At 37.5% G+C, this 10,627-nt stretch overlaps 2 long non-coding RNA genes across 2 annotated transcripts; both read right to left on the bottom strand.

Annotated features, from left to right (window-relative positions):
• Positions 1-213: 213 nt before the first annotated feature.
• Positions 214-1,570, bottom strand: LOC146870844 (uncharacterized). Its single transcript, XR_014959472.1, has 4 exons — positions 1,494-1,570; positions 1,193-1,380; positions 911-1,021; positions 214-628 (listed from the first exon to the last, which is right to left on the bottom strand). It is a non-coding gene; the product is annotated as an uncharacterized LOC146870844 (long non-coding RNA).
• A 4,418-nt stretch (positions 1,571-5,988) lies between these two features.
• LOC146870843 (uncharacterized) lies at positions 5,989-7,240 on the bottom strand. Its single transcript, XR_014959471.1, has 4 exons — positions 7,180-7,240; positions 6,879-7,066; positions 6,597-6,707; positions 5,989-6,314 (listed from the first exon to the last, which is right to left on the bottom strand). It is a non-coding gene; the product is annotated as an uncharacterized LOC146870843 (long non-coding RNA).
• Between the last annotated feature and the right edge of the window lie 3,387 nt (positions 7,241-10,627).

Raw genomic sequence — 10,627 nt, 5'->3', positions numbered from 1 at the left:
CCTGCATTATCCTTCTTAACTGGTGATACGAATGCACTTCTAGCGCCGCCGTACCCCCGGGTTGACGGCACTGGGCTGTGTTAGTTAAGACAAAGTGTACGAATGCAATATGCGGCCGGCCCGAAGGGTTGTAGGCCAAAGCTGTGTATCGTAAACATAACAATAAAGGTCTTTAAAAAAAAAAAAAAAAAAAATTATACTCAAATCATCATGATATGTTACTCACATTTATTATGCAGAATTTTTTTTTAATTTTTTCAAAACAATTTATGTACATGTATTTCATAAAAACAGATCATACATTTGCATGAATATTTAAAAACACAGAATTACACACCATATACTACTTGACAGATATTAAAAAAACATATAACAACCTGTTATGAGCCCGCATAACAGAAGACAACGTGAGACAGTATGCTTTGTCATTTGTTACACATCCTATTGGGTAATAAGTTAATGTCCGTAGTTTGTGATATATTACACAATTATATCTACTCCTGAAACCACGGTTCTCCCGAGATTGTGTAGTTGAGAAGCGTCGACGCGTTTCGATGGTAAATCTTATTAATCCATCTTTATCAAGACAAGTTTATAGGCTTTAAGTCCTCGTTATTAAATCCGGGACCTATTGAGAGAAAGAAAGTTTTTGTTTTATATCGCAATTATGGAATGAATACTCCATTCTCTGATTGCTAACTTAACCAGTGTCTCTCTAATTATCAAGCCTGGCTAATGATACATTCATGAATACTCTGTAGGGCACTCTTGCGTTATTCTATAATTATTAATGCTCCTAACTTGTGCAAAATATAATTCTTTTAAATATTATTGTTTTCAAGAGGAAACTATCCCCTTAATTCGTAAGGAGCCAGCACGGTGTGTATTATAGTCAGAGAAAACCACTTACTTCTCTATGTTGAAAAGCGTTGATCAATTTATATTGTCATTAATGATCCTGATATATGTTATACGTAGAGGAAACAGAGATCCGAGCTATCTGTCCTCATGGGCATCTCACCTAGTGTAAAAGATATAATGATATGTACTCGTGAGAAGCACTGCTTAAATGAAAGCTATGTTTATCTTATTACACAAGCAGCATATCCTGCTCCCATCTACCATCTGGCCCCTAGAGTTTTACCACCATGTTTATATTTTATAATCAGTAGTGCACAAAAAGACTACTTACTTGTCTGTTTCGAGTACGAATGTCCTAATATGTATTAAAAGCGGCGTGACGGGGATTCATAATAACTCTCCCACAATGGACGTCACTTGTTCACCAAAAAAACACAACGTGCGCAGATAATGGCGCCACGAGGCAGCTTGAAATAGCGTGACGGGGATCCGTAATAACTCTCCCTTAATATGCGTCACCTGTTACAAAAAACGTGTGTAAGTATTAGCGCTACACAGATAACATAACCAACTAACGGAGCATAGAGTCCCCTTTAATACGTTCTATCGTTTTTAGTTGCTAGTGCTCTCACCTCTAAGTTCGATGTTAACGGCTTCGAGTGCGGAAATGCTCCTGATTGCTCTCGCCTCGCCTACGCCTAAGGCGTCTGCTTATTTGTTAGTACTGCCAAAGGCTGTGATAGGTCGGTGAACCCACCAGACATATCACGTGTCATATGTATTTTTTTGTCGAGAAGATTTATCGAGGTAAACAGCACGGATTTTATGCAGAATGCGCATAATACGACTGCTAGTTAATACATACTCACATTGGCTAAAAAAGATCAAAACACACACGTGACTCAAACACGTGTTGTATATTTGTAACCAAGGAGATATATCGTTATTTTAATAAAGTGTGCCAAGCATCCCATTATATAAATGGTTGTGCGGAACATATCCCGACACAACTTCACTGATGGGAATAACCTAATAGAGTGGGCAATCGAGGTCCTACTTTCATCATAACTAGTGGTTAATTATGTCACGTGATTCCGAGCGGAATGTTCTTTGAATGGCTTCCAACTTTGTTTTCACATTTGTTTGATAATCCTAGGGACATACACAAGGACATACCCAAAATCTCTTACATTTCGTTTACACATGTTATCTTATATACTTTTATACAGAACGTAAAACTATCCACATATTTCGGCACATTATAGTAATTGCAATATTAGGTGGATGTAATCAAGAACAAAAACAATTCTCCTTTTTATGTAATTTCCAATATGACTTGCAATCGTCAACCACGTATTTAGTAGAGACATAACTTATTCCATTACATATCACAACAATTATAGTTATACTTTCCTCATTTCCACTTATGTATTACAAATAATCCATATATAGGATATAACAATAATAGCTTCTAAAATTTCAACAATCAATCATATCCACTGATAGGCTACAAATAGTCCATATATAGGATCTAACAATAGTATTTTCTAAAATTTCAACAATCAGTGGCGGCACATCATTCCTTAATCTGATTGCGATTATAGCTTCATAATAATCTCCTATATAACATGGAAAGAACTGACTAATACTACGTGAGCTCACATACTTTAGCAGTGTATCATTTTCTCAGGTAGCAATAATACTCATCCAGTCCTCCTTTGAGTTAAGTCCCTTCTCTACTGTATTAAGATGGCATATAAACCATTGTTCTCTCTTTTTTCTTTTTGTATTGACGTCACCGCCTCTTCTATTAACTGTCACTTTTTCTAGAATAAACCACTGGATTTGATCCCAATTGTGGTTCATTTCCAGAAAGTGATCTGTCAAAGGTGCATTCACTTTTCTTGTTTTAATTGCCGATTTGTGCTCCAACAGGCGGGTACGTAGCTCCCTACTCGTTTCGCCTACGTACCCAAGACCACACGGGCATATTAAAAAGTAAACGACATTCTTGCTACGACAGTTATTTAAACTTCTAGCCCAGATCGTTTTGTTATTGTGAGTGAGACTTTTTGCTTCGAGGCATAGAGGACAAATGGAGCACGTTCCACATTTGTAATTACCCTTTGCTTTGCCTCCTGTGACCATAGTTTGAATTTCATGTTTTTCGTCATATGTTCTAACTAACGAATTACGTATTGTTTTGTTACGCCTGAATGAAAACAGAGGCTTTTCTAAAATTGTTTCAGCTCCATAGTTTAAAATCTTCCAATTTTTTTTCACAATATTTTTAATCCTATTACTAAGATTGGAAAATTGCGAAACAAAAACTATGCGTCCTGTTGTTTTATCATCTTTTTTCTCTTTATTGATCTCCAATAGCTGATCCCGATTATAGAATCTCGCTCTTTTGAACGAGTGTTTGATCAATTTGCTAGGATAGCCTCTAGCGGACAATTTTTTCTTCAGAGTTTCAGAATGGAGATAAAAGTCTGAGAGGGTTGTGCAATTACGCCTAAGTCTTAAAAACTCCCCAAACGGGATATTGTCCTTCTGGGAGCGAGGATGGTTACTACCATATAATAAGAGTGTGTTTTTATCAGTAGGTTTGGAATATAACTCTACCTGCAGAGTATCTGTGACATTTTTGATTTTTATGTCTAAAAAGGCAACCTCAGAATCACTATAATGCGCCGTAAATTTCAAATTTGGATCTCCCAAATTGATCCATTCAAGGAAAAGCTCTAAATCCTGGCTGGCACCGTTCCAGACAAAGATGATATCGTCAATGTAACGGTGCCAGCAGGTAACATTTTCAAAAAATGGAGCCATCTCATTGTACACGTGTTTGGTTTCAAAGTCCCCAACATAGAGGCATGCCAGGCTCGGCGCACAGGCAGCCCCCATGCTGGTTCCTTTGATTTGGATGTAGGCTTCATCTTTGAATAAAAATATGTTGTTTTTAAGTACCATTTCTATACAAGACATAATGAAGCCCTTGTTGGCTCCCTCCAAGTCCTCATGATCTAAAATGTTCGAAATGACTCTTATGGTGTCATTCTTGGGGATATTCGTATAAAGGGCTTCAATGTCCAGGGTCACCAAAAGCTGGGTAACCCTGTTGAAGCCCTGCCCCTCAAACACTGAAATAGCGTGTGCTGTATCCTTCAAGTAAGATCTTTGTTTCTGGACAATCGGTTTAAGAAAGTGGTCTACATATTTACTCAAGGGCTCCAATAGTGATCCTACACTACTAACAATGGGCCTCATTGGTGGATCAGTGATACATTTGTGGATTTTGGGAAGTCCATAGATGGCCGGTGTCATGGGGTGAGAGTTCAATAAAAATTTATATTCATTTTCACATATCCATCCTAGTTCTCTCCCTTGATTTAAGAGTAATACCACCTCTTTTTTAAGGGCATCAATAGCTGTGAGGCATATGGGTTGATAATGTTCTCTCACATTTAACAGGTCTCGCATTCTCTTATCATAGTCTATGGTATCAAACACGACTACGCCTCCGCCTTTATCGGCAGGTTTGATAGTTATTTGATTGCATTCCTGTAATGTTTTTAATGCCTTTTTCTGATCAGGAGGGAGATTGTTGTTATAATATTTTGAAACAGCCTGCCTCATATTTTTTATTTCCATTTCCACCACTCTCTCAAATAATTCCACGTTTTTATTAACTTGGCCTAAGTTAGGAGTGAATGTGGATTTGGGTTTTAAACCTGATACATTAGGTGCAGGTTCATAATATTTATCCTCGAAAAATTTATTGAGCCTAATTTTTCTAAAAAAGCTTTTTAAGTCACTTTCTAACTCATATAAATTGTGCGGGGCACTTGGTGCAAAACTAAAACCTTTTTTTAAAATTTCATTTTCATCTTTGGTTAAACTCCTCTTAGATAGATTGATTATGCGCAGTTCATCTACCTCCAATACTGTCTGCTCCGAGTGGCTAGATATTCCTGTCCCGGATTCTGAGGTTGATGGTTCCTCAGGGGTTCTTGCCGGTTGTAGCCGCGGTAGCCCCTCAGTCCCCGATTTTGGCGTATTCCTAAAAAAGGTTCCCGTTCAAATGAGGGAGCTCCTCTCATATTTTTCTCCCTATCTTGTTCATCTTCGCTGCTGGAACCTGACGTTTCAGAGAATGTGACACGTTTGGTCCCCCCTCTTGAGTAGAGCGGTCGCGTATATTGTGGTCTTTCCCATTTGGGGTCATTTTTATTATTAAAATAATCTTTACCTATGTATGGATATACTACTTCAGCATTGTATCTCTCTACATCTTTCCTCAATTTTTTCGTTTTTTTATTAGTAAGATAATCCCTGTAGCCTTTTGCTTCCAACTCGAGTTCATCTAATTTGTTTTTAGCTTCCTCCAAAGCCGAATTTTGTTTAAAATGGGCTTCAAATTCATCGATTTGTTTTTTCTCAATGTCCAGAACTTCCTGGGCTGTTTCGATAATAAGAATGAGCCAATCTCGGCTACATCGGTTGGCTATATGTGTCCATGTTTCTATGAACTTAGGATTTTCTACAAAGAGCCCCGGTTCGTTTCTCACTTGAAGACCTATGGGGATCACTCCAGCTTTTAAGTATTCAATTAAAAATTCCGCATGGAGTTCCGTACGGATCAACTTCTTCTTTGCATTTAAGATTTTTATCAATTGTTCATGACTGCTGTTATTTAGAACATTAGTATTACTACTCCGTGGATTTTGGTTGATTAATCTATTAAATTGATCCTCGGAAAAACCAAAAGTTTTCAATTTATCCATAATTTCTTTTCAATGACCGCCTTTGATAAATAATAGGTCGGTATAAATATCAATCAACTTAAAGCGACCTCTCCAACCAACTGGTTGTGCTTATATGTTAGATATATGAGCGAGAGCGACCCCTTATATCTTCCAAGGGAATGGGGTACTAATATCACAACAAAAGATGCAATCCCTCTGCTGAGACACAGTGGTACAGTACTAGTATCGCATAGCACTACAATCAATCCAATTATACTCAAATCATCATGATATGTTACTCACATTTATTATGCAGAATTTTTTTTTAATTTTTTCAAAACAATTTTTGTACATGTATTTCATAAAAACAGATCATACATTTGCATGAATATTTAAAAACACAGAATTACACACCATATACTACTTGACAGATATTAAAAAAACATATAACAACCTGTTATGAGCCCGCATAACAGAAGACAACGTGAGACAGTATGCTTTGTCATTTGTTACACATCCTATTGGGTAATAAGTTAATGTCCGTAGTTTGTGATATATTACACAATTATATCTACTCCTGAAACCACGGTTCTCCCGAGATTGTGTAGTTGAGAAGCGTCGACGCGTTTCGATGGTAAATCTTATTAATCCATCTTTATCAAGACAAGTTTATAGGCTTTAAGTCCTCGTTATTAAATCCGGGACCTATTGAGAGAAAGAAAGTTTTTGTTTTATATCGCAATTATGGAATGAATACTCCATTCTCTGATTGCTAACTTAACCAGTGTCTCTCTAATTATCAAGCCTGGCTAATGATACATTCATGAATACTCTGTAGGGCACTCTTGCGTTATTCTATAATTATTAATGCTCCTAACTTGTGCAAAATATAATTGTTTTAAATATTATTGTTTTCAAGAGGAAACTATCCCCTTAATTCGTAAGGAGCCAGCACGGTGTGTATTATAGTCAGAGAAAACCACTTACTTCTCTATGTTGAAAAGCGTTGATCAATTTATATTGTCATTAATGATCCTGATATATGTTATACGTAGAGGAAACAGAGATCCGAGCTATCTGTCCTCATGGGCATCTCACCTAGTGTAAAAGATATAATGATATGTACTCGTGAGAAGCACTGCTTAAATGAAAGCTATGTTTATCTTATTACACAAGCAGCATATCCTGCTCCCATCTACCATCTGGCCCCTAGAGTTTTACCACCATGTTTATATTTTATAATCAGTAGTGCACAAAAAGACTACTTACTTGTCTGTTTCGAGTACGAATGTCCTAATATGTATTAAAAGCGGCGTGACGGGGATTCATAATAACTCTCCCACAATGGACGTCACTTGTTCACCAAAAAAACACAACGTGCGCAGATAATGGCGCCACGAGGCAGCTTGAAATAGCGTGACGGGGATCCGTAATAACTCTCCCTTAATATGCGTCACCTGTTACAAAAAACGTGTGTAAGTATTAGCGCTACACAGATAACATAACCAACTAACGGAGCATAGAGTCCCCTTTAATACGTTCTATCGTTTTTAGTTGCTAGTGCTCTCACCTCTAAGTTCGATGTTAACGGCTTCGAGTGCGGAAATGCTCCTGATTGCTCTCGCCTCGCCTACGCCTAAGGCGTCTGCTTATTTGTTAGTACTGCCAAAGGCTGTGATAGGTCGGTGAACCCACCAGACATATCACGTGTCATATGTATTTTTTTGTCGAGAAGATTTATCGAGGTAAACAGCACGGATTTTATGCAGAATGCGCATATTACGACTGCTAGTTAATACATACTCACATTGGCTAAAAAAGATCAAAACACACACGTGACTCAAACACGTGTTGTATATTTGTAACCAAGGAGATATATCGTTATTTTAATAAAGTGTGCCAAGCATCCCATTATATAAATGGTTGTGCGGAACATATCCCGACACAACTTCGCTGATGGGAATAACCTAATAGAGTGGGCAATCGAGGTCCTACTTTCATCATAACTAGTGGTTAATTATGTCACGTGATTCCGAGCGGAATGTTCTTTGAATGGCTTCCAACTTTGTTTTCACATTTGTTTGATAATCCTAGGGACATACACAAGGACATACCCAAAATCTCTTACATTTCGTTTACACATGTTATCTTATATACTTCTATACAGAACGTAAAACTATCCACATATTTCGGCACATTATAGTAATTGCAATATTAGGTGGATGTAATCAAGAACAAAAACAATTCTCCTTTTTATGTAATTTCCAATATGACTTGCAATCGTCAACCACGTATTTAGTAGAGACATAACTTATTCCATTACATATCACAACAATTATAGTTATACTTTCCTCATTTCCACTTATGTATTACAAATAATCCATATATAGGATATAAAAATAATAGTTTCTAAAATTTCAACAATCAATCATATCCACTGATGTGCTACAAATAGTCCATATATAGGATCTAACAATAGTATTTTCTAAAATTTCAACAATCAGTGGCGGCACATCATTCCTTAATCTGATTGCGATTATAGCTTCATAATAATCTCCTATATAACATGGAAAGAACTGACTAATACTACGTGAGCTCACATACTTTAGCAGTGTATCATTTTCTCAGGTAGCAATAATACTCATCCAGTCCTCCTTTGAGTTAAGTCCCTTCTCTACTGTATTAAGATGGCATATAAACCATTGTTCTCTCTTTTTTCTTTTTGTATTGACGTCACCGCCTCTTCTATTAACTGTCACTTTTTCTAGAATAAACCACTGGATTTGATCCCAATTGTGGTTCATTTCCAGAAAGTGATCTGTCAAAGGTGCATTCACTTTTCTTGTTTTAATTGCCGAATTGTGCTCCAACAGGCGGGTACGTAGCTCCCTACTCGTTTCGCCTACGTACCCAAGACCACACGGGCATATTAAAAAGTAAACGACATTCTTGCTACGACAGTTATTTAAACTTCTAGCCCAGATCGTTTTGTTATTGTGAGTGAGACTTTTTGCTTCGAGGCATAGAGGACAAATGGAGCACGTTCCACATTTGTAATTACCCTTTGCTTTGCCTCCTGTGACCATAGTTTGAATTTCATGTTTTTCGTCATATGTTCTAACTAACGAATTACGTATTGTTTTGTTACGCCTGAATGAAAACAGAGGCTTTTCTAAAATTGTTTCAGCTCCATAGTTTAAAATCTTCCAATTTTTATTCACAATATTTTTAATCCTATTACTAAGATTGGAAAATTGCGAAACAAAAACTATGCGTCCTGTTGTTTTATCATCTTTTTTCTCTTTATTGATCTCCAATAGCTGATCCCGATTATAGAATCTCGCTCTTTTGAACGAGTGTTTGATCAATTTGCTAGGATAGCCTCTAGCGGACAATTTTTTCTTCAGAGTTTCAGAATGGAGATAAAAGTCTGAGAGGGTTGTGCAATTACGCCTAAGTCTTAAAAACTCCCCAAACGGGATATTGTCCTTCTGGGAGCGAGGATGGTTACTACCATATAATAAGAGTGTGTTTTTATCAGTAGGTTTGGAATATAACTCTACCTGCAGAGTATCTGTGACATTTTTGATTTTTATGTCTAAAAAGGCAACCTCAGAATCACTATAATGCGCCGTAAATTTCAAATTTGGATCTCCCAAATTGATCCATTCAAGGAAAAGCTCTAAATCCTGGCTGGCACCGTTCCAGACAAAGATGATATCGTCAATGTAACGGTGCCAGCAAGTAACATTTTCAAAAAATGGAGCCATCTCATTGTACACGTGTTTGGTTTCAAAGTCCCCAACATAGAGGCATGCCAGGCTCGGCGCACAGGCAGCCCCCATGCTGGTTCCTTTGATTTGGATGTAGGCTTCATCTTTGAATAAAAATATGTTGTTTTTAAGTACCATTTCTATACAAGACATAATGAAGCCCTTGTTGGCTCCCTCCAAGTCCTCATGATCTAAAATGTTCGAAATGACTCTTATGGTGTCATTCTGGGGGATATTCGTATAAAGGGCTTCAATGTCCAGGGTCACCAAAAGCTGGGTAACCCTGTTGAAGCCCTGCCCCTCAAACACTGAAATAGCGTGTGCTGTATCCTTCAAGTAAGATCTTTGTTTCTGGACAATCGGTTTAAGAAAGTGGTCTACATATTTACTCAAGGGCTCCAATAGTGATCCTACACTACTAACAATGGGCCTCATTGGTGGATCAGTGATACATTTGTGGATTTTGGGAAGTCCATAGATGGCCGGTGTCATGGGGTGAGAGTTCAATAAAAATTTATATTCATTCTCACATATCCATCCTAGTTCTCTCCCTTGATTTAAGAGTAATACCACCTCTTTTTTAAGGGCATCAATAGCTGTGAGGCGTATGGGTTGATAATGTTCTCTCACATTTAACAGGTCTCGCATTCTCTTATCATAGTCTATGGTATCAAACACGACTACGCCTCCGCCTTTATCGGCAGGTTTGATAGTTATTTGATTGCATTCCTGTAATGTTTTTAATGCCTTTTTCTGATCAGGAGGGAGATTGTTGTTATAATATTTTGAAACAGCCTGCCTCATATTTTTTATTTCCATTTCCAGCACTCTCTCAAATAATTCCACGTTTTTATTAACTTGGCCTAAGTTAGGAGTGAATGTGGATTTGGGTTTTAAACCTGATACATTAGGTGCAGGTTCATAATATTTATCCTCGAAAAATGTATTGAGCCTAATTTTTCTAAAAAAGCTTTTTAAGTCACTTTCTAACTCATATAAATTGTGCGGGGCACTTGGTGCAGAACTAAAACCTTTTTTTAAAATTTCATTTTCATCTTTGGTTAAACTCCTCTTAGATAGATTGATTATGGGCAGTTCATCTACCTCCAATACTGTCTGCTCCGAGTGGCTAGATATTCCTGTCCCGGATTCTGAGGTTGATGGTTCCTCAGGGGTTCTTGCCGGTTGTAGCCGCGGTAGCCCCTCTGTCCCCGATTTTGGCGTCTGCCTAAAAAAGGTTCCCGT

The sequence above is a fragment of the Triturus cristatus genome, chromosome 1_1 (assembly GCF_964204655.1).
Source record: "Triturus cristatus chromosome 1_1, aTriCri1.1, whole genome shotgun sequence".
In the NCBI taxonomy this organism is placed as follows: Eukaryota; Metazoa; Chordata; class Amphibia; order Caudata; family Salamandridae; genus Triturus; species Triturus cristatus.
This window is presented reverse-complemented; position numbering and strand designations above follow the sequence as displayed.